General features: G+C 40.1%; 1 protein-coding gene and 1 long non-coding RNA gene across 25 annotated transcripts in view; one reads left to right on the top strand and one right to left on the bottom strand.

Moving 5' to 3' along the window:
• DENND1A (DENN domain containing 1A) overlaps nt 1-24,115 on the top strand; it is a 553,495-nt gene that overhangs the window by 394,031 nt on the left and 135,349 nt on the right. The gene's annotated exons all lie outside the window — the stretch shown is intronic.
• LOC144582962 (uncharacterized) lies at nt 1,736-7,469 on the bottom strand. The gene is made up of 2 exons (XR_013536619.1): nt 7,254-7,469; nt 1,736-5,218 (listed from the first exon to the last, which is right to left on the bottom strand). It is a non-coding gene; the product is annotated as an uncharacterized LOC144582962 (long non-coding RNA).

Here is a 24,115-nt window from a genome sequence, read left to right as displayed (position 1 = left end):
ATGCCTTAAGGGGGAAAAATGTGGTTAAAAAATACATACAACATAAAATGTGCTATTTTTTTTTTTAATTGAGACGCAGTTTCCCTGTTGTTACCCATGGTGGAGTGCAGTGGCACGATCTCGGCTCACCGCAACCTCCGCCTCCTGGGTTCAGGCAATTCTCCTGCCTGAGCCTCCTGAGTAGCTGGGATTACAGGCATGCGCCATCATGCCCAGCTAATTTTTTGTATTTTTAGTAGAGACGGGGTTTCACCATGTTGACCAGGATGGTCTCGATCTCTTGACCTCGTGATCCACCTGCCTCAGCCTCCCAAAGTGCTGGGATTACAGGTGTGAGCCACCGCGCCCGGCCCAAATGTTAAGTATACAGTTCAGTGGCATTAATGGCATTCACAATGTTGTGCAAACATCACCACCATCTATTTGCAAAATTTTTCATCACTCCTAACAGAACATCTGTAGCCATCAGGCAATAACTTCTCATTTCCCTTTCCCCCAGCCGTTAGTAACCTCTAGTCTACTTTCTGTCTCTATGAGTTTGCCTATTCTAAGATAGTTCATGGAAGTGGAATCATTCAGTATTTGTCCTTTGTCTGGCTTATTTCGGTAGCATCATGTTTACCAGGTTCATGCATGTTATAGCATTGTGTCAGAACTTCAGCCCTCTTTAAGACTGCATAATATTCCACTATCTGTATATACCATATTTTGTTTATCCACTCATCTGTTCATAGACACCTGGGTTGTTTCTGTGTTTTGGTTGTCATGAATAATGCTGCTGTGAATGTGTGTATAAGGAACAGTTTGAAGACCTGCTTGCAAGTTGTTTGGTTATATACCTAGGAGTGCAATTGTGGGTCATCTGGTAATTCTATGTTTAACTTTTTGAGGAACCTCCATCCAAACTGTTTTTCACACAGAGCCCATGCTTTTGGTAAGTGAGTAGTGGTGTCTCTGGGAAGCATAAATATGGACTCAAGAGTATCTGTAGGAAAAGTTTGTGAAAGATTTGTTTTACTTTCCAATATACTTTAGACAAATGCCTAGGGAATTACAGCCAAAACCTACAGGCCCGAGGGAAGCAGATACATTGATGGGGAGTGTAAAGTGGACTGCAGAAGGGGCTGGTAACTTACTAGTTAATTTTTTTTCCCCATTTTAATGGTCATCTGAAGATCATGTCCTGGGAATGAATCAAGGATGAGGGGAGGTGCTTCTGCCCCAGGACTCTGGGGACCATCACTATAGCTTTGTGGCTCTAAGTGGCTAAGGAGGCCACCAAATGTGATGGAAAGAGTATGTCTTTTGGAATCACCTGGGTTTTAATTCTGACTCTATCATCTAGAAGATGACTCTGGAAGTCACTTTACCACCCTGAGCCTCACTTTTCTCATTTATAAAACATAAATAATGGCTACCTAGTAGACTGTTGAGAAAAATAGCGATAATATGCTTCAAACACCAACATAGTGCCTTGCTGAGAGTTGATGTTAGCTAAATGATAGTGACCATCCCTGGGTGACAAAGTAAAGGAGGAAGAGAAAGAAGATGAGACTGCCACATTCTAGAATAATGGTGTCCATACTTGTCCAGCAAGTGCCCAAGAACCTGGAGCCGTGCAAAACACACTGAAGTTCTGGCCCATGTAATCCTTCCTTTTGAACTAATTGTGGAAGTATGGTTTTTTATCTCAAATGGTACATAAGGGATTTGAAATAAATCACATCTTTAATTATTTTCTTGAGTATTTATTTGTTATTTACTCATTCATTTTATTGCTCACCAGCACTTACAGACAAATAGGGGTGGTAGGTACCAAGGGTTGAAAATTAGAGTCACTTAAAAAATTAGTTTTTAAAATTCATTAGAGAAAAATCTAATTGAGGCTTATTTCATCAAAACATTTGTTGCCTCTTGAGAAAAGATGACCATTGTTCAATATTGGCAACAAATCTCCACTGTCCATGTCACAGGAACACTGATGTTGCTCAGAACCCAGTTTGAGAGTCCTGTTACCTTGGAGTTTCACAATAAATGATCAATGAACTGGGAACCATTGTCCTAGAAGTAGATTCCCCAAGTAAAAAGTAGCTCTCTAAGTGAGAGAAGACGGGAACTGGCAGGAGAGCCACTTAAACACTGTGATCAATCTCAACTGAATGATTTCAAAGAGCATCACTGAATATGATCAAAACGAAATTCCCATATGTTCTGAAATGCTTGAAAAATAAAACACAGCTAGTATATCATACACCATCCTGGAGGAATTCTAGGCTTTAACTTGATCTCATTTAATAACCCTGGCTCCTTTCTTACTTTGTTCCTTTAAAGCATGGGGCCATGTTTTATACACGTTGATGTCCCTCACATAATCTGATATTAGTAGGTGCTCATTAAATGTTTGTTGACTGACTGGATGAACAAATGAATGACTGATATCTGTGTCCCCATGCTATACATTAGAAAGGCTGGTGGTCCTGTTTCAGTGTTGCATAATATAGATACTTAGTTATAAAACATATCAGCTGCAAATTTATTGTAGAACCTCAGAGGAATAAGCCACACAAACACCGTATCACAAATGTGTAAGTGTAAAGCGAAGGCACAGCCCAGCAGCTGCATGGTGGCTAAACACAGGTATTTAGGGTTAGGGAGGATCATCCCCTCCAGAACTGTCATGTCCAGTAAATATTCTCTTCTAGTTAGAAACACACAAGAGAGGACTATACTCATGGATTAAGCTGAAGTGACTATGGCATTTTTAAATACTCTTATCTTTGTGGAAGCAGTGGCAAAGAGAAATGGTTCCTGCTACTGGTGTTTTAAAGTCAGATGTTGTCACTTTAGGTTCTTTTACTTTTTCAGTGAGACTCTAAAAAGGAAATCTTTCTGATCCATTTTCAAGCAATGATAACATTTGACAATTTGCAGCCTGAAAATGGTGCTAAGTGACTTCATATGCATAGCTAAACTATGAGCTTAAGAACAGGAGATCTTATTCTTATGCCCCAGCACACAGTTGAGGCTCAGTAACACAAGATGGAGGGATGGTGGATTTGTTCTCTATATAACATTATGATATCTATGATCATTAGAGGATACAGTTGTGTTGATTTCCTCCTGTCCCCAGTTCTTGGATATATATCTACACTGATTTTCTGTTGGGTGTGGTTACATTCTCTGAAATATATGACTACATCACATTCAGTCTTACACTACCCTTCCACAAAAAAATTGAAGCCTTCTCTAGAAGGCAGTGGAGTGTCCTTACTCATGTATCCTTGACACAGAGCCTGACACATAGAAGGTGCTCAGTAGGATCTGAGTGAATGAAATTATCATAGTTATTAACTATAATGCCCTTCGTTGTTTGGGAGCTATGAAACACCTTTGCTAAATAAATCATTAAGACCTGAAGTCTTAAAGAAAAGAACAACATTTGTTATATGCTATGCTCTTTTTATATATTTCCCTTTTTACAGTCCCCCTACCGAGAGCATGGTACAGCCCCATTTTGTTGATGAGAAACTGGGGCTAGGAAAGATTATGTCACTTTTTAAGAACTGGCAGCGCCTGGATTGGCCCCTCCATGTTGCTGGTTCTGGTGACCATGCTCTTTTCTCTGACCATACTCCACAGCGGTGATTACCGTATCGTTCATATTACATGCTATTGAGGGCATTTCAGAAGACAACTGAGCTGGTTGCCTCTTAGGAGTCAATTTCTCTAATCTATACAAGTGTTTCTTGACAAATACAGGTTAAACTATAACACCATTCATAAACTATTTTGCAAGGGTGAAATGTCAAATTTTTATATGTCTTTTTTAGAACATTTCCTTTAATAGATAATTCTAATTGCCTAATATTTTGTTGTTTAAATATTTGATAGTTGTAGTGATAATTGGATGAAAACCTAAAATGCTGGGAAGTGGAGCCCTTCCTCCTCTTTTCCTGGGCTGACACCTAGTGGTTAGCTTTCTCACAGCAGGTGTTAATCCATATTTCTTGACGGTGGTTTTTCAGTTGATGTTAGGATTTTACAAAAGCAAATTATTGACATCATAATAAAAGTAGCCACATTCATATAAGGTTTATTTATCAGTGATTGTATTAACAATGGAACTTTGATTTATAGTGAATTGTAAGTATGTTATAATCAAGCCTTGTTAGCAGAACATGGAACAGGCATTTGAAATCTTGCAATTGTGGTTCTCACTGCAGACGGGGCCAAGGCACTGACTTGGCACACACTGACAAATAAGACCTGGCCGCTGTTAAAGACGGTGAAAGGCAGAGGAGGAAAGGAAGCAGAGAGCTGCAGGAAGGGGTGGGCGCTGTAGCAGACATTTAAATGTAATAGACAGGCTGGTAGACATTTAAATGTGGGGCTAATCACTGCAGACTGGTTGCTGAGGGGAAGCTTCCCAGGGATGGATGTGTCTGGAATGAGGCCTTACAGGAGGAATAGGAGCTCCCCAGGAGCAGGGGGCAAGAAGTAGCACGAGCAGAGGCAAGCAGCCTTGAAGGCATGTGGCATGGTTGGGTACTGTGAGTGCTCCTGTGGCTGGAGCACAGACATAAGGGGTATGGCTGAGGATCAAGCAGAGGAGAGGTCAGTTTCCAGGCCCTGGGAGACCATGTTGGCCGCTGCAGGATTCAGCACTAATATCATAAGCCAGCATTTCCAGAACCCTGTTCATTGAAATATTAGATTTAAAGATGTTGGTATATTTTCTGATCCCATAAAATTTGGAATTGTTGCATTTTATACCTACTATAACTTTTAAAATATATTAACAGTGTACACTACTTAAGTCCAGCTGTAAAGAAATCAAGTTCACTTTGTTTGACCCAGCATTTTTCAGAAGGCCCTTTCCACAAAATACCTATTAGCATTCCTTGCACCTAGTACTCCTCACAACAGTTTAGGAAGCACTGCCAGAGCTAATGGTTGATGGTTAATTTTTCTTGCTCTAAGACCGTGGAATTAGGATACCAGCTGTGTTCATTTTACCAGTTCCGTGGCTGTGAATCTCAAAAACGGAAAAGCACATTCTTTTTCCAAAGCATTTCTTGTCTGGCCAGACAGAGGTTTTGGGCCAACAGGTGGTCTTGAGACACAGAGCCGAGCCATCATTCGGCTTTCCCAGCTCAGCACCACAGGCTGCTACTTGGTCCTCTAGGTCCAGCAACTTAATCAGTGTGTCAGTCAGGATCTAAGCAGGACAAGAGAGACAACTTTAGATGTTTACAACAGAGGGGAAGTAATGCAAGGAAGTGATTACACACAAGATGGAGGAGTTGAGATTCAAAAGAAGACAGGGAGGCAATGCAGAGATTAGTGACAGCAGAGGTGGTGTTCCTGAGGCCAGAGGCCAGGGTCGCTTGACCACAGCTGGTCCCTGTGGGTCTGTGCAGTGGGTGCTTGAGTCAGGGAGAAGGTGAACCATAGCTAGACAGCCCACCCAAGCAGAGAGAGCGTGAAGAGATACTCAAGCTTTTCCCTTCCATTCTCCTCCTCCTAATCTCTTACTGGTGCCTTGCATGGGCCAAACCAAGCGGAAACCAGCTGATCTGGGAGCCTGGGGAACTCAGTGTGCAAAGGTCACCCTCTCATCTGTAGAGAGTACAGCAGGAAAGTGAGGGTGAGTCTGAGGTCAAGCAGGCTGAGAACCTGAACTGCCAGATCCCAGACAGTAAGACTATTTGGTGACCTACCCCCAATCCCTTCTCCAGGCAAATAAATAGCATAGTGAAGTGAAAGGCCCCTTGACTTGAAGTTAGACTTGATGCTAACCTGGACTCTGCCTTGTCTAAGCTGTGTGATTCTATGCAAGTTACTATACCTTTCTGAGCCCTATTACCTCAACTATAAAATAGGCAAGAGAATCTCTACTTAAACGATACCTTCACAGACTTTCCTTGACATGTGTCTGGCTGGTTTCTGTTTTATAATGAAATAAGAACGAGGTATTTAAAACTTTATGGGCTTAGCCTGGAGCTAACAGGAATGTCAGAAATTCACATATGTTGATTGACTAGCATTCAAACTTCAGCAAATTTGTTGAAGTTTTATTAGCTAGCAATTATTATCTAGTAGATGTCTAATTTCTTAATATATTCTTTTTCTAGGGCACACAGGTAGAGGAAAGCTTGCGAAGTGTTTGATGGAATATTTGAGTGTTGGAGAGGCACTGTGTGTGCACTGTAGTTTGGTACAGGCTAAAGAAGGTTGAGACTCCAGGAAAGCTACTTACTTAAGAGCTGCAGAACTTTGGGAAGTCTTCCCTCCTCCCTGAACTGCAGGTTTCTCATTTGTTAAGTAGGATAAAAATGCCATCCTTATAACACTGTTTTCAGAATTAAATGCAATGGCAGATGGGGAAGTACTTGTCCTCCGTGCATCTTTCCTGCCCTCCACAGCAAACTTTTTATCCAATGAATGCCCAATTCACCAGCAGTCACATTCCATGGAGGCGTGGCAGGATTTTTGGAAAGCCTTTAACTGGAGATTATTTATGTTTGGCTTGCTGGTCCCTGTTGGTGATGTGACCTGGCAGGTCTCCACTCAACCCTGTTTCCATCAGTCACAGCTCACTGGCATTATTCATAAGCCAGTTGCTTGAGACTTTCTTTGCTCATATTCCTACTGTGAGGCGTGTTCACTCTCATCTTCACAATAAAAATGGTCTGGAGGTTTTGAGGTTGTCTTGAGCAAGTCAGCTGACAGCTTAAAAGGTCATTATCTATTTTCTGACGGGAAAATTTTATCCCAAGTTGATTAGTTTTATCCTTGGTTGATAAGTGTTTATGCATAAGAGGTAGAGGAGGGAAAAGCCCGGTACTTATTGAACTCCTACTTCTTGCCCTTTATGTATATTTTCTTGGTTAAATGTACACAGTATTATCCCCAACTTGCTAAATAAGAAACTTAAAGCCCAGAGAATTAAATAACTTAATCCAACAACTTTGCTCAAGTGTTTACTGAGACCCTACTAAACCAGGCACAGTTCTAGATGCTTGGAGTTGTAGCAGTGAACAAAATTAAGTCCCAGTCCTCAAATCTCTTCTGCCTTAGGAAGACACAGATAGTCAACAAAGATGAAAATCAACATATACTATGTCTGATGGTAATAAGTGTTATGCAGAGAAAGAAAGCTAAGGAAGAGGATAGAGAGAGCTCCTGGGGGAGGTAGGTGCCAAGAAGAAAGAGTCAGAGTAGAGGCAGGTCTGTCTGCCTCTAAAACTCACGGTTTTTCCACTGGTCCCATGCTGCTTCTGATCCTCTTTGGTGATGGTTTCCAGCATCTAGGGAGGAAACATGAACTCCTCTAGCATCTTGCTTCTTAGTATAAAGCTGATAATTCAATGTGTCAGGGTGGTGACTTTGCATTCCTGGGGTACAGAAAACATTTTTGCCTGTACTCCCTGCTGTCAGCAGCATGTAGCTGTTTCATTCGTCTCTCTGGTTTCCCAGACGCATTTAATCTTGATGCAGAAAGCATCTTGCCAGCTTGGACTCGAGCCCTAGTGCTGAGGAGACCAGTCTGTCCTAGAGGAGGGTCTCTGTGACTGCTGGGCTCAAAGGAACTCATCACTTCTTTTTTCTCTTTTTCCAAAAAGTGGTGCTCCAGGGAGTAGCTTATGTCATCTTAATATCTGTTTACTGATCTTTAGGACTCAGCATGACAGTCTAATTCTATTTTTTTTTTAAATGCTGGCACCTACTCTGTACCAGGCCCAGTGGCAGGCACTGAAGAAAGGAGATGGAATGCGCTTATAGGAGTCAGCTAGACCTGGCTTCCAAGTACCACTTTTCTATATACGTAATTGTGGGCAAGTTACTTAACTCCTTGGCTTCAGCTTTGTCATTTGTAAAATGAGGAGACCAAATGCAATCTGCCTCATAGGATTGGCGTGAAGATTAACTTAGGTAATACGGCACGGTACCTGGCTCTTGATAAGAGCTTAATATTAGTTTTTAAAATATGCCAAAGGAACCATTTAATTTATAGCTGAGTTTTCTCTATATTTTGTCCTGTGAGGAAACAGTTGAGTAGATACTAGATTTTCTTTCTCAAAGTGTATGTATTTTAGTGGAAAATATAGTAATAATCCTCATCATGTTGACACTGTTTAAAAGAAATGTTGGCATTCAATCTTTATATTATTTCCCACTAGATACGTACCATTATACCTTTCTTTAAAAATCTATTTGCTTTTAAATAAAGCAGATAAAGAAACTGCCTTAATCAAATGGATGATGTAATGAATTTTTATAAGACCAATACTTTCTAAAACAAGAAACAGAACTTTCCTACCGATCCTAGAATTCCCTTTGATCCCAACTCTTTCCTTTCCTCCATAAGTAACCACTATCTTGACTTTCATGGTAATCACTTCCTTGCATTTTTAAAAAAATAGTTTTATTACCCAAATGTATATGCCTAGAAACTATATGTGAGTTTTTCTGTTTTAAAAAGATATAACTTTTAATTCTCTTTCAACTTACGGGTTCCTCCTTCACCCCTTTCATTTACTTATAGTTTATTTGTTGATGAACCCAAGCCTGTGGAGATTTCCCAGTGGGTGAGTTTTGCTGGTGGCATAATCCTGGTGCAGCTCACCATGTTCCCCTGTCCCCTATGTTTCTTGCTAGTTGACAGTGAGATTGGATAGACTGAGGTTCAGTCCCCTTTACAAGACTGCAGGAGACATACCAGGTCTGGTTGTGTCTCTTTTAGCAATCTTAGTAGCCAATGTGGTTAATATCTATATTTATTCACTGGGAGTTGAAAAATTGTGATATTCTAAGTTTATAACTTATTTTTCATTTATTGGTTGGAATATTTTTATAAAGAGACAGTTTCTCCTTAATATTTACCAGTGTTAGTGTTCAGACAAGCCAAAGCAAAGTAAATGTTTGACTCTCTTTATTTACCACTTTAAATATAATGAATTATTGTTCCCTATCATCCTCCAAAGGTGACAATTATGAGTGTGTGTGTGTGTGTGTGTGTGTGTATGAACTCTATATATACATATGAGTCGTCACCTTTAGATTCATACACACACACACACACACACATACACACACACACACACACACACACACACAATTGCCTGGAATTTAAACTCGTTTGATGCATTTTGGTTCATTGTAATTATTATTTTTATTTAATTTTTAAAATTTAATTATTAAAATAATTATTAAACCCAAAACCTCCCATCTTCGGTCAGTGAGAAATACTTCAGGTTCACACCTGAGTACTTTTTTCTTCATGAACCTAGCAGTCTTTGATAGCTCTCTTGCTATCTGATATTACAAAAGGTTCCAGGCTCATCTTGTACATTTCCTGCCTCCAAACCCAGAATCAGACATTTCTTCAGGAAGCACTGGTTTCTTTTAGTGAGAAATTACATCTCAAGACCAAAACCTGGCTTAGGATACTCATTGCTACTGGGTTGGCCATTGTTTCTAGGCCTTTTCAGGGAACAGAGCTAGGAAACATGCTTATGTATGTAAATCCCTTGCCATTTATATTGATACTTCCCAATTAAAATTCAAGACTACAGAGCTTTTACTTAACCTCTTCTCTATTACATTTGTATTTCCTTTCTCCCATATGAAAATTCTGGTTCTCAAGGGCACAAGGAATGATAGAATACTCCAGAATTACTAATTTGGTTTCATATTCTCCAAAAATGATACAAATACTACCATGAGCATAATTACAGAAGACATTTTAACTATTTTTTGTATGTTCTTTCCTCCTATTTTTGACTAGTTTGGCTGTATTTACATTGCTAGAGCATGCAGCCATTACGTAAGATACTCTCTCTCCCAGTCTTCAGGTGACTGTCTCTTCCCACCAGTCCTAATCGTGATGTCTCTGGAGTCATTCTTTATTGCCTGACACTTGCTCCCTGGTAAATTCCCTAGGAAAGTTACTGGGAATAATATTCCCTCCGTTGTTAAAAGTTGATAATCGCTTTTCTTTGTCCTTTAAACATGAAAGTCAGTTTTGCTGAGTGTAAGATCCGTGGCTTATACATTCTATTTTGAGTATCTTGAATGTGTTACTTCACTTTCTTCTGGCAAAGTGTTGCTGTCAAAGTCTAATGATAATATCAATTTTCTTTTGTTAATATATCTTTTTTTTTTTTAACTACATGTCCAAGAATTGTTGTTGTTGTTTGCTTTAAAGTTCAGTAATTTTATTAGATTGTCTTTGGTAGTCATTCTACTTCTGTAGAACAGCAATACTATGTGGTCTCTCAACATATTTGAAATACACAATTTCATACTTCTTTTTTTTAATTTCTGGAAAATTTTCTTGAATCAGCATTGGTTTTGATTATTGCTTTGCTTTTCTTCTTCAGGCACTCCAGTTAGCCATATATTCAGTCTTCTGTGCCTGTTTTCAATATTTTCACCTTTTTAAAAATATTTTTTACCTCTTTTAAAATATTTTCTATTGAGATGTGATTCTTTTTGCTGTATTTTGAATTTTGAAGTTTTCTGGTTTTCTTTTGTTTTGTTAAGGCATTGTCTTTTGAGTTGATTGGTTCTTATATTCCATCTAGTTTAGTTCTCATTTCTGAAAAGAGTTTTTATTTCTAATCTTTCCTTGAGTAGTTGTTGTTGATGATGATGATGATTTTTAGATGGATTCTTACTCTGTCACTCAGGCTAGAGTGCAAAGGCGCGATCTCAGCTCACTGCAACCTTCACCTCGTGGGTTCGGGCGATTCTCCTGCCTCAGCCTCCCTAATAGCTGGAATTACAGGCACCGCCACCGCTTCCAGCTAATTTTTGTATTTTTGGTAGAGATGGGGTTTTACCATCTTGGTCAGGCTAGTCTCGAACTCCTGACCTCATGATCCACCTGTCCCGGCCTCCGAAAGTACTGGGATTACAGGTGTGAGCCACTGTGCCTGGACTTTCCTGAGTTCTATCCCCTCATTTTTAGATTTTTATAATTCAGATTTATATTGGTTTTTTATGCTTTGGACCATTTTCTTAGTGTCTTTAGCTCATTTTGACACTATAGGCCGTAGTTTTAATCTGTTTCGTGGAGATACCTTTCAGGCATGCTGTCATTGTGTACAGGGGTGTTACTGTATATCTTTTTATTTTTCCTATAATAACCTTGTGTGGAATTTGATTCAGTGTTTTGTTGTTGTTGTTGTTGATTTTTATGTGAAATTGGATTTTCTGACTTTAGAATGAGATGAAGTTCAAGAAAGCTTTTCTGACTTAAAAGAGTTAACAGCTCTTCTGTTGTTTTTGGTGGTGGTCAATAATGTGACAGCTGCTTTCTGGGGTTTTGTGCATTTCCTTCCCCCACTTTGATCTAGACCTCCACTTCCCATCCTCTCTCTCTTGTCTCTGTTCTGCCCAGTCTTGGTTTCCTTCACAGCAATTTGTCTCCCTGTCCTGGAAGGAGGTCCTGATTCGTTTTCTCAGGAGTTCCTAGGAACTCCTAGGGTTTGCAGGGGCTGGATGGCTCAATCCGCTTCATTCCTTCTTACCACAGGCCCCTCACACTCACCTGCTGTTGCAGAAGCCAAAACACTTCCACTTGTAGCAGCTGTTCTCAAATTGGCTCACTGAGCTTTCTACAAGTCGCTGATGGCCCTTTCTTTTCTTTTCTTTTCTTTTTCTGTTTCTGTTTCTGTTTCTTTTTCTTTTCTTTCACAAAGTCTCACTCTGTTGCCAGGCTGGAGCACAGTAGTATAATCTCAGCTCATTGCAACCTCCACCTCCCAGGTTCAAGCGATTCTCCTGCCTAAGCCTTCTGAATAGCTGGGACTATAGGCACACACCACCATGCCTGGCTAATTTTTGTGTTTTTTGTAGAGTCAGGCTGGTCTTAAACTCCTGACCTTGTCAAGTGAGCCACTTGCCTCAGCCTTCCAAAGTGCTGGTATTATAGGTGTGAGCTGCCACTCCTGGCCAATGTTTTGAGGTTTACTTTTTCTGAGGTCTGTCAGTACAAATACCAACACGAAGCCGGTTTGGTGGTGGTTTGTACTTGCCTGCTTGCATATGGGGGTTTATTGTTCACCTGGTTTTGTTGTAACTATTGCACATATTTGAGGTTTTGTTGTGTAGTCAGTTTGCCTTTTTTATGTGGAGGTTTGAAGAGGTTAAACAACTATACGACCACTGCCAGAATTTCCAGAATCCCCCTTTTCTGTTTTCCCATTTTTTCCTTAGAAATCCTAGGAAAGGTAAAATATCTTTCACAAGTATAGTAAGTTCCCTCTCGGAACTTACATTCTAGTGGAGGAAGACAGAGAATAAACATGAAGAAAAAATAGACGATGAGTTTATATAGTGATGCGTGCTGTGAAGAAAAACCACTGGAAAGGGGTAGCAAAGCTGGGGAGGTGTTTATTTGGTACTGTCTTCCAAAGAGGTGATATCTGAACTAACACCTGAATGATGAGAAGTCTCAGGCATTCAAATAACTGGAATCTGAGCATTCTAGGCAGAACACACAGCAAGTATAGAAACCCAAGGTAGACATGAGTTTGGCCTATTTCAGGGATGGAAAACAAGGCAGCATGGTTAAAGCCAGAGTGAACACAGAGAGAAAGGTAGGAGACAGAGGCCAAGAGACAGGCAGGGACCAGATCACGAAAGGCCTTGTGGGCTGGGGAAGAGAGTTCAATTGTTGGGATTTTTCTGGGACAGGGTTTCACTGTGTCACCCAGGCTGAAGTGCAGTGGCACAGTAGTAGCTCATCACTCCTGGACTTAAGTGATCCTTCCACCTTGGCCTCCCAAGTAGCTGGAGCTACAGGTGCACACCACCATGCCCAGCTCTGAGAGTCTGAATTTTAATCTAAGTACAGTGGAAACCATTGGAGTAACTTTAAGCAGAAGGGCAGCATGATCCAGCTTGAGTTTTATGACATTTATTTTGGCTGTTGTTTGGGAAAAGGGCTGTAGGGACGACAGAGTGAATGTCAGATAGCAGTCAAGGGTCTAGGGAGAGATCAGTGTGGTTGATGGAAACGGTGAGAAGTGGTCAGATTTGGGGTGTTATTTGGATGGAGGTGACAGGATTTGCTGACATGCTCGATGAGGGAAAGAGAAGGATTAAGGATGTCTTCTCGGTTCTTGGTCTGCCTCCGATTTTTTTGTCTTTTTGAATCTTAAGGCCAGGTAGAACCTTAGAACTAAATAAATAGTCACTATAAAGCAAGTGGTGGGCGGGAGGGTAGGGGAGACAAGCCACAGACAGGAGGATGATACTTGCAACTTTAGCTGACAAAAAAGGCTGGGTGTCCAAGATCATATAAAGTATTTCTATAAATCAATGAAGACTAAAACAGGGGGAAAATATGATCAGATATTTCATGGGAGAGTCAACATGAATGGTTTATAAACTTGGGAAAATATGCTTGACTAATAATCAAGGAAACTAGACCAAGACCAAGGCAGTGTTTTGTTTTGCATGCATTCAATTAGCAAAAATCAGGAAGTCATACTACGTTGGTGAGGTATGTGGAGCAACAAAAAGTCTCATTTTGCTGACAGAAGTATAAATTGGTACCAGAATTTTGGAAAACAATAGGAAACATATACAAAAAATGTTCTTATCAGCAAAAAACTGGAAGCAATCCAAATATATCTTGAAAGATAGTAGATAAATGATATTTATGCAATGAAATATTATGCAGCCATGAAAACTAGTTACTTTAAGCTATAAGCAACAATATGAATAAATCTTAGAAACATACAGTATGATACTGATTTTTAAGGCCCAATAGTAAGCAAAACTAAATATTATTTGGGCTTCATACATGTATGGGGTAAAACTTTGAAATTCTCAGAAAAAGAATTGAGAATAAGTCTTAGTGGGGTCAGCAGGAAGAGGCAAAGAGGAAACAGTAGAAAAAGTCTTAAGACAATGTGAGGAAGATGAAAATGTCTGTTTATTTAGGAGGATAGTTTTGCAGGTGCTTATCTTTTTATGCTATGTTGCTTAATATAAGTTCCAGATATTCTTTCACATATAAAATTGTGTGATAAATTAAATGAAACTCAATGAAATTACAAAACAGATGAAGTATTAATCATGTCCAAATTCTGCCTTTCATAATATTATGTTTAAAATCCAGCTAGGGATTTAAGGTCTGGACCCCTCTAGTGTAACGTATTTCACACTTTCCAAGGATATTGAAATGTGACTTGATCCCATATATTGAGGTTCAGGGTTTCCACAATGGCCGTGGAGGAGAGGGGGTGGCCCAACTTGAATGTAGGTAAACATTCTTTCTCACATTTTTAGTTAACTAAACAGAGGAAATATAACTCACAGCCTTTACCCTTACTGACCTTTCTAGAAAGAATTCACAAACTCTATTGGACAAGTAAATTGCTTCTTGCGGCTTTGAACAGAGAATCTCCAGTGGGTCTCCCTCTGTAGTGCCAGCATCCAGCACTCTCCACCAACCTGACTGGTTGGAAGACTGTTTCCCTCCAGTTCCCAGCACTTCAGACATTGCACAAGACAAGTACAGAGACACCAGACACCAACCTCCAAAATCCAAGAGGTCTGCCTTTCTGAAGTCCATGGATGCGCAGCAAATGGCAGGTCAGCTCTGGGCTCTGAGAAAGCCAGGCTCGAGTGCAGTACCATTTCTTCCTCTCCTGTTCAGAATGCCCAAAGATAGTGGAATCGTCCCATGGATTCCACAGCCATGTTTTTCTTGTGCTAAAGAGAGTGAGCAAGGGAATTTGTGCCTCTTTTTTTAAATCAAGATAAAAATCCAGGTGGGAAAAAAAAAGCCCACCATTAAAATAAGTAAAAGCATTCTCAAAATGTGTTCTGAAACATATCTTGAACACCTTCTATGTTTTTGGTACAGAGCTAGGCACTCTCCAACTCTCCATCCATATGGCTAATAAGTGGTAGAATTAGGATTCAGAGACAGGACTTGATTCTGTAGAAAATGTGAGTTTGCTCACATTCAACAGCAGAGACTGAGAAAGCCAGACTGAGATCTTTTTTTCTCATTTTGATATACATTAAGCTGTAACCCTGCATTTCCTACATAAAACATCCTGTGTATGCTTGTGTGCATGACTGTTGTTTGTGAGTGCCAACTCTGGGTGAAGCTACCATCTGCACTATTTATCCAGTTTTAAGAGGCAGCTTCTTTGATTCATGCTGAGCTCTGGCCTGCAGCCTTATTAGTTTTTTTTTGTTGTTGTTGATTAATACACATTGCAGCTCTTAGAAGATATAGTCAGACCTCTAAAAACAACTGTCTGGTGAGTGATAGGTACTTCCTATACTTTGGGGGTATAGGAAGCCAATTTGCTTTCTGTAGTGGATGGGTTTTCGGTGCATTTTTTAGTTTTTAATTCTCTTAAAAGAAGGGATTTTTATTTTCAGTGCAGTTGGGTAACTGCCATTTTCTAGGTTTCCCAATGTAGATTGCGCTTGATTTTTCAAAGGGTGCTTTGATAAAAGATATAGAGCCTACCTTCACACTTGAATCACTTGCAGGAAAATTTCAGTCATTAAATGTGCTTTCACTAACAGTGACAGACTGAGGTAAGACTAGAGGGTTTGACCTGAATGGAGGGACATTCTACAAAATAGCTGGCCTGTACTCTTCAAAATGTTAATGTCTTGCAACAAAGGACGACCCAAGAACTATTCTAGATTAAAAGAGGCTAAAGGACAGGACAATGGAACGCAGTGTGAGATCTAGGATTTTCTTTTGGTATAAAAAGACATTATTAGGACAGTTGGTGAATTCTGAATAAAGTCTGAATTTTAGATTTGTGTTATATCAGTGTTAGTTTTCTAATTTTGATCATTGTACCATGGTTATGTAAGAGAACATTCTTGATTTTAGGAAATAGAGTCAGTTTGTTATAATGCCTGTTTTGGTGACACAATGTTGTTCTAATGCCATTAGCATGTCAGAGAGCAGTTTGAGCATAATGTGAATTTCATTTCATTTGATTCATTTGATTATACAGGGTTTCATCCATGAAAAATTCTAAGTGAATGCAGAAAATTGCACCCAGCTTAACCAATATGCACATGCACAAAACACATGCACACCCTTCAGATATCTCCATTTACCTCCATTCATCATGTGTTAGGAGCCACATCTGTCCTGCCCATGTTTGGTGCTATGATATTCTGTCCACTTCTTGCCACTTTGCCATATACTCACAAGCTGCAACACTGCCCCTTCCACAAACTAGGTAAAGTGACATACTTATTATAGCATTTATATATTTCTTAACCATTTGCTATATGTAAAAGTATGCTACCTTTTTTAAGTTTCTTATTTCTAACATGTTGCTGAAGTGTTTGAGTGTGGTGAAAATGTGATGATTTTTAGGAATGCTTAAGTATCTGAAGGTAAAAGGATATCATGTCAGCAATTTTTTTCTCAAATGTTTTAGGAAAATATTTTATACATAAAACAAATATAATTGCAGTGTGGGGGTGGGGGTGGGGAGGGGAAGAGAAGGATAAAGCCAGTGTGGTAAACTGTTAACATGTTAGGTAATCTGGATGAAGAGTCAGTGGTAATTCTTTCTACTAGTCTTACAACTTTTGTGTAAATCTGAAACTATTTCATAATAAAAAGGTGAAAGGAAGAAAAACAGTAAGGGAATGGAAAATATCTTTTTAAAATGAAGTCCAAATGTAAAAAACTAAGGAAGGCAAAAGGAAAGGGAAAATGATTCAGCTGGGAAAATAACCAAAGCAGAGTGGGAGAGAGGATCTTAAACAAACCTTCTACGGAGTGGATTAGAACATGAGTTTAGTTTGATGCAAGCTGTTTGTAAAATATCATAAGAATACTACAGCTACAGAATGGGAAAGAAACATTTTGCTTTCCCAGAAAGATTTTTTTGGAAGTCTAACCCAGAATAGTAAAAAACAGAATAGACCCACATATATGGAAATCATATAAATTAACAATTCTAAATGTATTTAATATCATTATTTCTTTCTAACAATACAAAGACTTTGATATATAGTAGTCCCCACTTATCTGCAGTTTCACTTGCCATGACTTCAGTTACCAAGGTCAACCATAAAAATATTAGGTGCATTAAGAAATTTGGAAAGAGAGAAAAAGACCACATTTACATAACTTTTATTACCATATATTGTTATTAAATGTTCTATTTATTTTGTTAATCTCTTACTGTGCCTAATTTATACACATATGCCCTGCAGATAAAGAGCTTTACTTATTGGACACTCACATGTATAAATCTTAGTGTTATTACAGTGTTAACTTCACTTTTTAAAAAAACATGCAAACAAAATATTGATAGTAGTTAGTTGTACAATGATCAACATCTGTGTTCACCATCATTTTCCCATGGGTTTACTTTTCTTCTTGCTGAATTATGACTTTTCATATTTCTTTCAGTGAGACTACAAATTCCTTTTGTCTTTCTATATCTGAAAATGTCTTTATTTTGCTATGATGCCTGAAGGATAGTTTATCTGGGTATGAAACTATACATTAACAATTATTTTCCTTTTGCGCATGAAGATTTGTCTTCTCTCATCTGTTTTTATTGGCAAACAGCCTGTTATCAATACAGTTATCATTCTTTTGTGAAAATTCATCTTTTCTCTCCAGGAACTATTAAAATTTTCTCTTTTACCTTGTATTCTATGATTTTACCCTAATGTATCTAAGGGGCATTTATTTATCCTACTTGCTACCTAGTATTCATGTCTTTCTTCAATTCTGGAATATTCTCAGACATTATCTCTTCAAATGCTACATCTCTGCCAAGGCTAGTTTTTTTGTTTTGTTTTGTTTTTTATTCTATAAAAACATGTTGGCATTTTCCAGTTTATTAGCCATGCTCTTAACTGTTCTTTCATCTTCCTTTACTCTTGACTCTCTCGTTCTGGTGAACTCTTTAGTATTATCTTTCAGAATAGGTGATAGTGTCCTAATTTTCTAGATTAAAAACAAACAAGAAAAGTTTCAGATTGGCTTTTGCCCAGGGTAGAATAGCTAGTAAGAGATAGAGCCTGGATTTGAATCCATGTCTGCCTAACCCCTGACCTGTATTCTGTCTTTTGTGAATTCATGAATTCCTCCTTAAAGTTAAAACCCTAGCATAGTGAAGTAGCTTCACATCACTGCATTATTCTATCATGTGGGTGGATGAATTGGGAAGATGAATGTGACTTCAGACCCAGACTGTGGGATGCTGTGTGCCAGAAGACCTTAGAAGTGTCAAGAGTTAGATTTGGCCTCTTTTCCATTTTCATTTAACTTGTTTCTGAGAAAGAAAACTTTAGTTCCTTTTTATCTTTTATGATGCGCAAAATTTCCATCTTTTTCGTTCTTTTGGCTGTCTAAATAGACTGTTTACCAAGGTTTGTTTGTATACCACTTGTCTGTTCTCTGTAGCAGAATTTTCGTTTTGTTTTATTGGGCAGATGTTGTTAAACTTAGAATTTTTCAGCAACAGAGAAGTGATGAAATGTTTACAACACTAGTCTATAAATACAAAAAAAGTCTATTGTTGTTATTCAACATTTGTTAGGCGCCCATAGAGTGCTGAGTGCTGAGTATCACTGTAGTCGGGGGAGAAAGGGTCTAAGCTCACACAGATTGTTTCTTTATGAATCATATTTCTCATAATTTGTTTTTAATATCGTATTTATTATTTGTCTCAAGTAGTTCAGTAGTATCTTTTAGGTCCCTATACCAACCAGCTTGGGCATTATAGCCAGAATAAAAACATACTCTGCCAGAAGAATCAAGGGCAGTTTCCCAGAGGAGGAGATGCTCACTTGAAATGGGTCTTGAAGGAGGAGTTTCCAGAAGCAAAGAGTTACTTCAAATAGAGGGAACGGCATGGGTAAACATCTAGGAAAAACCCAAGTTGTTCTCCACGGCTGGATTATAAAGTGTGTCTTTGAAAGATGACACTAAGAGGGGTTAGTTTGTGGAATTCTTTGAGTGCCTCACCAGCCTCCACCCAGAAGCATGGGTGTCCTTGTGGTTAGTAAAGCCACTTAAGGGTTTAAAACAGGGAGCATTTGCCTTTCTGGAGGCAGGGAGAAAGCAGGTTGGAAGAAGATGATAGTGTGGCTGAGGCCAGTGAGAAGGCCATTATATTAGCTCTGAGGAGCAAAACCAGCTCAAAACTCTAAGCAGTGGAAATGAGTGAGAAGAATACATCTGAGGGAGATTGAAGAAAATCAGTCAGTCAAAAAATGTGCTGGAGGGAAAGGGAGTGGTCTAGGATAACTTCTAAAATTCTAGCTTGGAGAACCACGTGGAGATTTTTTTCACACCATAAGCCTCAAGCAATAAATATATGGCAAAATATTTCTCTTTTTATCTCAGTTTCTGTCAAGCAACTCCCAGTCCTGGAGGAAATAAAGAATACTGGTTTTTCCCAAGAACAGTATACTGGAGAAGCTGCCAAAGAAGAAATATCTTCACTTTCTCAGTGGCTTGTGAGGAAAGTAATGAGAATAAGGTTTCAAAACTTAGTTCTTCTAATTTAATGTCTTTGGAGGAATCGGCTCCTTTGCAGAGAATAGCTTTGATATTGAGTTCGTGACTCCTGCCTTTAGCTTTCTTTCATCATTGCAGATGGAGTCTGGTCATGTGTCTTACTAGCCAGCTCTATTCTCATGCTTCTCAAAATGTTCTCTTTGAATAATTAGACTTTTCACTTAATTTTAAACACATTTCTGATGCCTGTTATGAACCATGTGTGATGGCAGGTACATTCACATGTCATCTCATTTAATACAGCAACCTGAGAGATAGATAGCAACATCAGTTTTACAGATGAGGAACTTGGATTCTGAGACATTAAACAATCAGTCCTAGGGCACAACACAAGTTAGTTGCACAATCAAGGTTAGAAACTGACTCACTCTTTTCTAGCATTTGTCTTTCTTTGAGATTTTTGTTTATTCATCTATTCATTGTTTTAATCATACATAGCTCTTCTTGTGTGTTAGTGCAGTAACCTGATTAGGCACTGGGTTGATGGCAGGGAATGAGTCAGACCAGTGCAGAGAATGACAAGCATAGAGGCAGCTATAATACAGGTTAATGAGTGCTCCGGATGATGTGGGAGATCCAAGAGGGGTGCCCAAATAGGAATTGGGGCTCAGCAAAGTGCCCTGGAGGAAGTGATATTCAAGCTGAGAGATGAATAAATGAGCAGAATAGCCAGGGAAAGGTGAGAGGGGACATCCTCCAGGCAGAAGGAGAAGCAGACATAAGGGAGAGTGTGGCAAGAGATGAACCCAAAAGGTAGTCTTAGACAAGTTCAGAGAGGACCTTACAAGCTACATCAAGAAGCTTAAAAAGAATCCTTAAGTCAGTGGGCAGCTATTGAGGAAGAGTTTGTAAGGGAGGGAAGTTATATGAATACACAGGAATTTTTTAAGGTGGCTATGGCAGTAGTGTGAAAAGAGAAACGATTAACAGTAGGCAAGCTCAGAGGAAGAAGCCACCAAGGAGGCTGTCACCATAATCCAGCAGAAAGAAGATGGAGGGCTGGACTGGGGAAGTGACTGTAGAGATGGAGAGAAGTGATGGGCTTGGGAAATGAGAAGGGGCAGGATCCACAGGGGTTAGGATTTGAGTGAATAGAGAAGAGAGAGAAAAGTAAAACAAGACCAACCGAGGTGACCGATTGAGGCCATTCCCATTCACTGGGATGAAGGGAGAAGAACCAGTTTGGGAGGGAATATGACTTCAGGCTTATTCATGTTGAGTTTGACATGTCAGTGGACAGCCAAAAGATGTCCACTTGGGCAGCTTTGAATGAGAATCTAGGAGATCAGAGGGGAAGAGCGAGATGAAGATACAGATTTGAGATATATCAACATATAGAAGGTAGTTAGCTGGGGAAAAGGTATAAAGCAAGAAGAACATAAACCAGAGAACAGCTAATGCATGTTTAAGAGACTACCAAATAAAGAGGAGCTGGCAAAGAAGCCAAAAAAGGAATCTTCAGAAAGGTGAGAATAAATCCAGGATAATAACTCAAACCCAAGGGACAAGAGTGTCTAGGTCCCCCAAAGAGAGTTTAGTTATATAAAGATAGAAAGTCCCCTGTGTGTTTTTGCCATTAGAAAGTCTTGGGGATCTTGGGTGATACCAGTTTCAATGTCAAGGTGGTGGAGGTAGAGTCCAGACAAGACCTTGGGACAGTGTGGCTGTGAGCAGGGAGGGGGACAATGATGAGAGGAATGATGTGGGGGTTCTAGTGTTTGTTGATTGTGTTAATTTTGGAAGAGACTTGAGAACATGGAAATGCTTATGAGAGAGCACCAGGAAGACAAGGGCATTCACTGGAACCAGGGCCCTGGGATAGAAGGGCATGGCAAAGCCAGGTGGGTGGATTGGCTGTGGGGCTGAGAATGTAGGCTCTCTAGTACCAGTGGGAAAGGAAGCCAGAAGAGACCAGATCCAGGGAAGGGATGAGGAGTCGGGGAGTTTTCATCGGACAGCAGGCATGGGGGCGCATGTACGTGTGTGTGTGCATGCGCATGGGTGTGTGCATGTGTGTGCCAGTGTTAGGCAGTGATGGGGCATAAAGGGATGGGGTCAGTGGTGTGGGGAGACTGGAGAAGGTTTGAATAAAGAATGGTGGAGTTGCTGGTGCAGCGGCTCACACCTGTAATCCCAGCACTTTGGGAGGCCAAGGTGGGAGGATCACCTGAGCCCAGGAGTTTGAGACCAGCCTGGGTGACATAGACCCTGTCTCTACAAAAAAAAAATTTTTCTAATTAGCTGGTATGATGGTATGTACCTATAGTCCCAGCAACTCAGGGAGCTGAGGTGGGAGAATCTCTGGAGCCCAGGAGGTTGAGGCTGTAGTGAATCATAATCACACCACTGCGCTCCAGCCTAGGTAACAGAGCAAGACCCTATCTCAGGGAAAAAAAATTAAAAAAGGTAGAGTGCACTAGCTGGGTGAACCTAGGTTTATTGTTTTCTTTGACCCTAATGCTAGGGGATTTACCCATTTGTGAGGAGGAAGTGGACTTTCCTCCAGCTGCCTTGTTTTTTTCCTGTGTTTGGAGTGTGTTCTTATTTTCCCCTTTAGCTCCTATAGAGCAGGGTCATAGTGCCAGCCAGTCTTGTTCAGTGAGTTATTGATCAGTGAGAAGGGGATCCGGTTAAAGCTGTCTTCTCTCTGTCCTTCTGGCTTGTAGCATTTCATCTGCTACCTACATTAGTACACAGGTGATTGAGGCTAACTCAAACAGTATCTTCTTTCTTGGAGTTTTGATGGTTAGCATGTTTTTCAGAGATGCCCTCAAAAAAGGAGGCTGGGATTCTTGCTGTGTTCCTTCCTTGTAGTCATCTTCCCACTTTCCCCCAACAAGGGTAAATTTAACCCAGCAGTCCAGGTTCTACCTAATAGCAGGCCCTGAAAGTTAGCATAGAACTTTCTCTCTGAAGAGGGCTGCTCCCTGGGTCCTGGTTCCCATGCAGTCTTTCCATAGAAATAGAAGGTGTGCTTAGAAGGACGGCTTGCCTGGTTTCAGATCCCAGCTCTGCTGCTTACTTGCAGTGTGACCTCAAACATGTCTCTTCCTTTTCTGAGCCTCAGCATTCTTACTATCAAGCAGAGTGAGTATGCCTGTTTCCCAAGATGGTCAGAGAAGCTAATGAGCCAATGGATATGGAATGCCTAGCGATAAGAGGTATGCAGTGCCTGTCCACTCCTTGTCCTTTCCTCATTTTTCAGTTATTAAAATGCAATTTTCTGGCTTTCCAGGTGTGAAACAGTTTGGGTTGAAATTCTTCCCATCTCCTTTTGCAAGGTAGCTAAGTTGGAAGTAGGCATTTGATTATATTCCCCAGTTTCTGTAACGAGAGCACGCATCACTGTCTGCTCACCAATCAGTAAAAAACATAAAGGTACAAATGTTGAGTCCATGGGACAGAGTGACCCCTCTTGAAAGATTACCCTCAACTGTTCCTGCCTGGCCTCCATCAGTGGGCAGGCTGAGACACTGTATGTGAAGAGATTCCAGTTGGGTCTACGGCCATACCACCCTAAACGCGCCCGATCTCGTCTGATCTCGGAAGCTAAGCAGGGTTGGGCCTGGTTAGTACTTAGATGGGATATTCCAGTTGGGAAGACTGCCCTGGTTCATCTGCCACTTTACCAGAGGTCAAACTGGCAGTCTGCAGGCCAGATTCAGCAAATTCAGCACTTAAATGTGTTTGGTTTGTCAAGTGCTGTGTTTTTTTAACCTTTTTTAATTGGATACTTCTAAATATTTGGAGACAGGGCATGGCTCATCGGCGTTGGCCACCACTCACTGTTGTCTGACACCTTGCCTCCTTCACTCATTTCTATTCCTTGTGGACCCATGAAGGCTCTCGTGTTTGCAGCCTTTCTTTCTAGATCCACCCTGGACTTATTCCTGTAGTAAGCCAGACCATCCAACCCACAGATATCATTGAAAGAGATTTGAATCCTTTTATTGTGTTTGCCGAAGCATATTGTTGACAATGTGATTTGTTTTTTATCCGAAGACTATTTACTGAGTGCCTACTCTGTGCTGTATATTATACCCTATTCCCAGTATTTCTGAGCATCCAGAAGATGCATCAAGTGGCCTCTTCTCCATAGTCATCAGGAAGGAGTAAGGTTTCCCTTGAGTAATTATAATAAAGACCTGGCATTCGGTACCAAGGCAGCACCCCGGGTTACATAGATTTTTCATCCCTGACATGCCACCAGATTCTTCATTCTTTTTCTCTAATACCACATGCTCCAGTCATCCCCTCCGTCATCATGCTGTTTCAACAGGCACTAAAGGGCCTGTTCTCTTATTTCCTTAATTGTTAGGGAGTTTCTAGTTGTTGAGGGAGTTTCAGGTCCTGTGCCAGTGATCACCTCATAGAAACTCAAGCTTCTGGACTAGAAGAGTTTTCATGGTTATCAACTGTGATTTTGATCCAAAGAGCAGACCCAGGTGGTTTCTGCATATAGTCTATACATTGAATACTTTCAGGCCAATTGATTGTAAACCCTGACTTGGAATCATATTCTCATTTCCAAGTCAAAGTAGATGGAGTTGCAGAGCC

This window comes from Callithrix jacchus, chromosome 1 (assembly GCF_049354715.1).
Source record: "Callithrix jacchus isolate 240 chromosome 1, calJac240_pri, whole genome shotgun sequence".
Taxonomy (NCBI): Eukaryota; Metazoa; Chordata; class Mammalia; order Primates; family Cebidae; genus Callithrix; species Callithrix jacchus.
The sequence above is the reverse complement of the archived record's forward strand: the minus strand, read 5'-3'. Positions and strand labels throughout refer to the sequence as shown.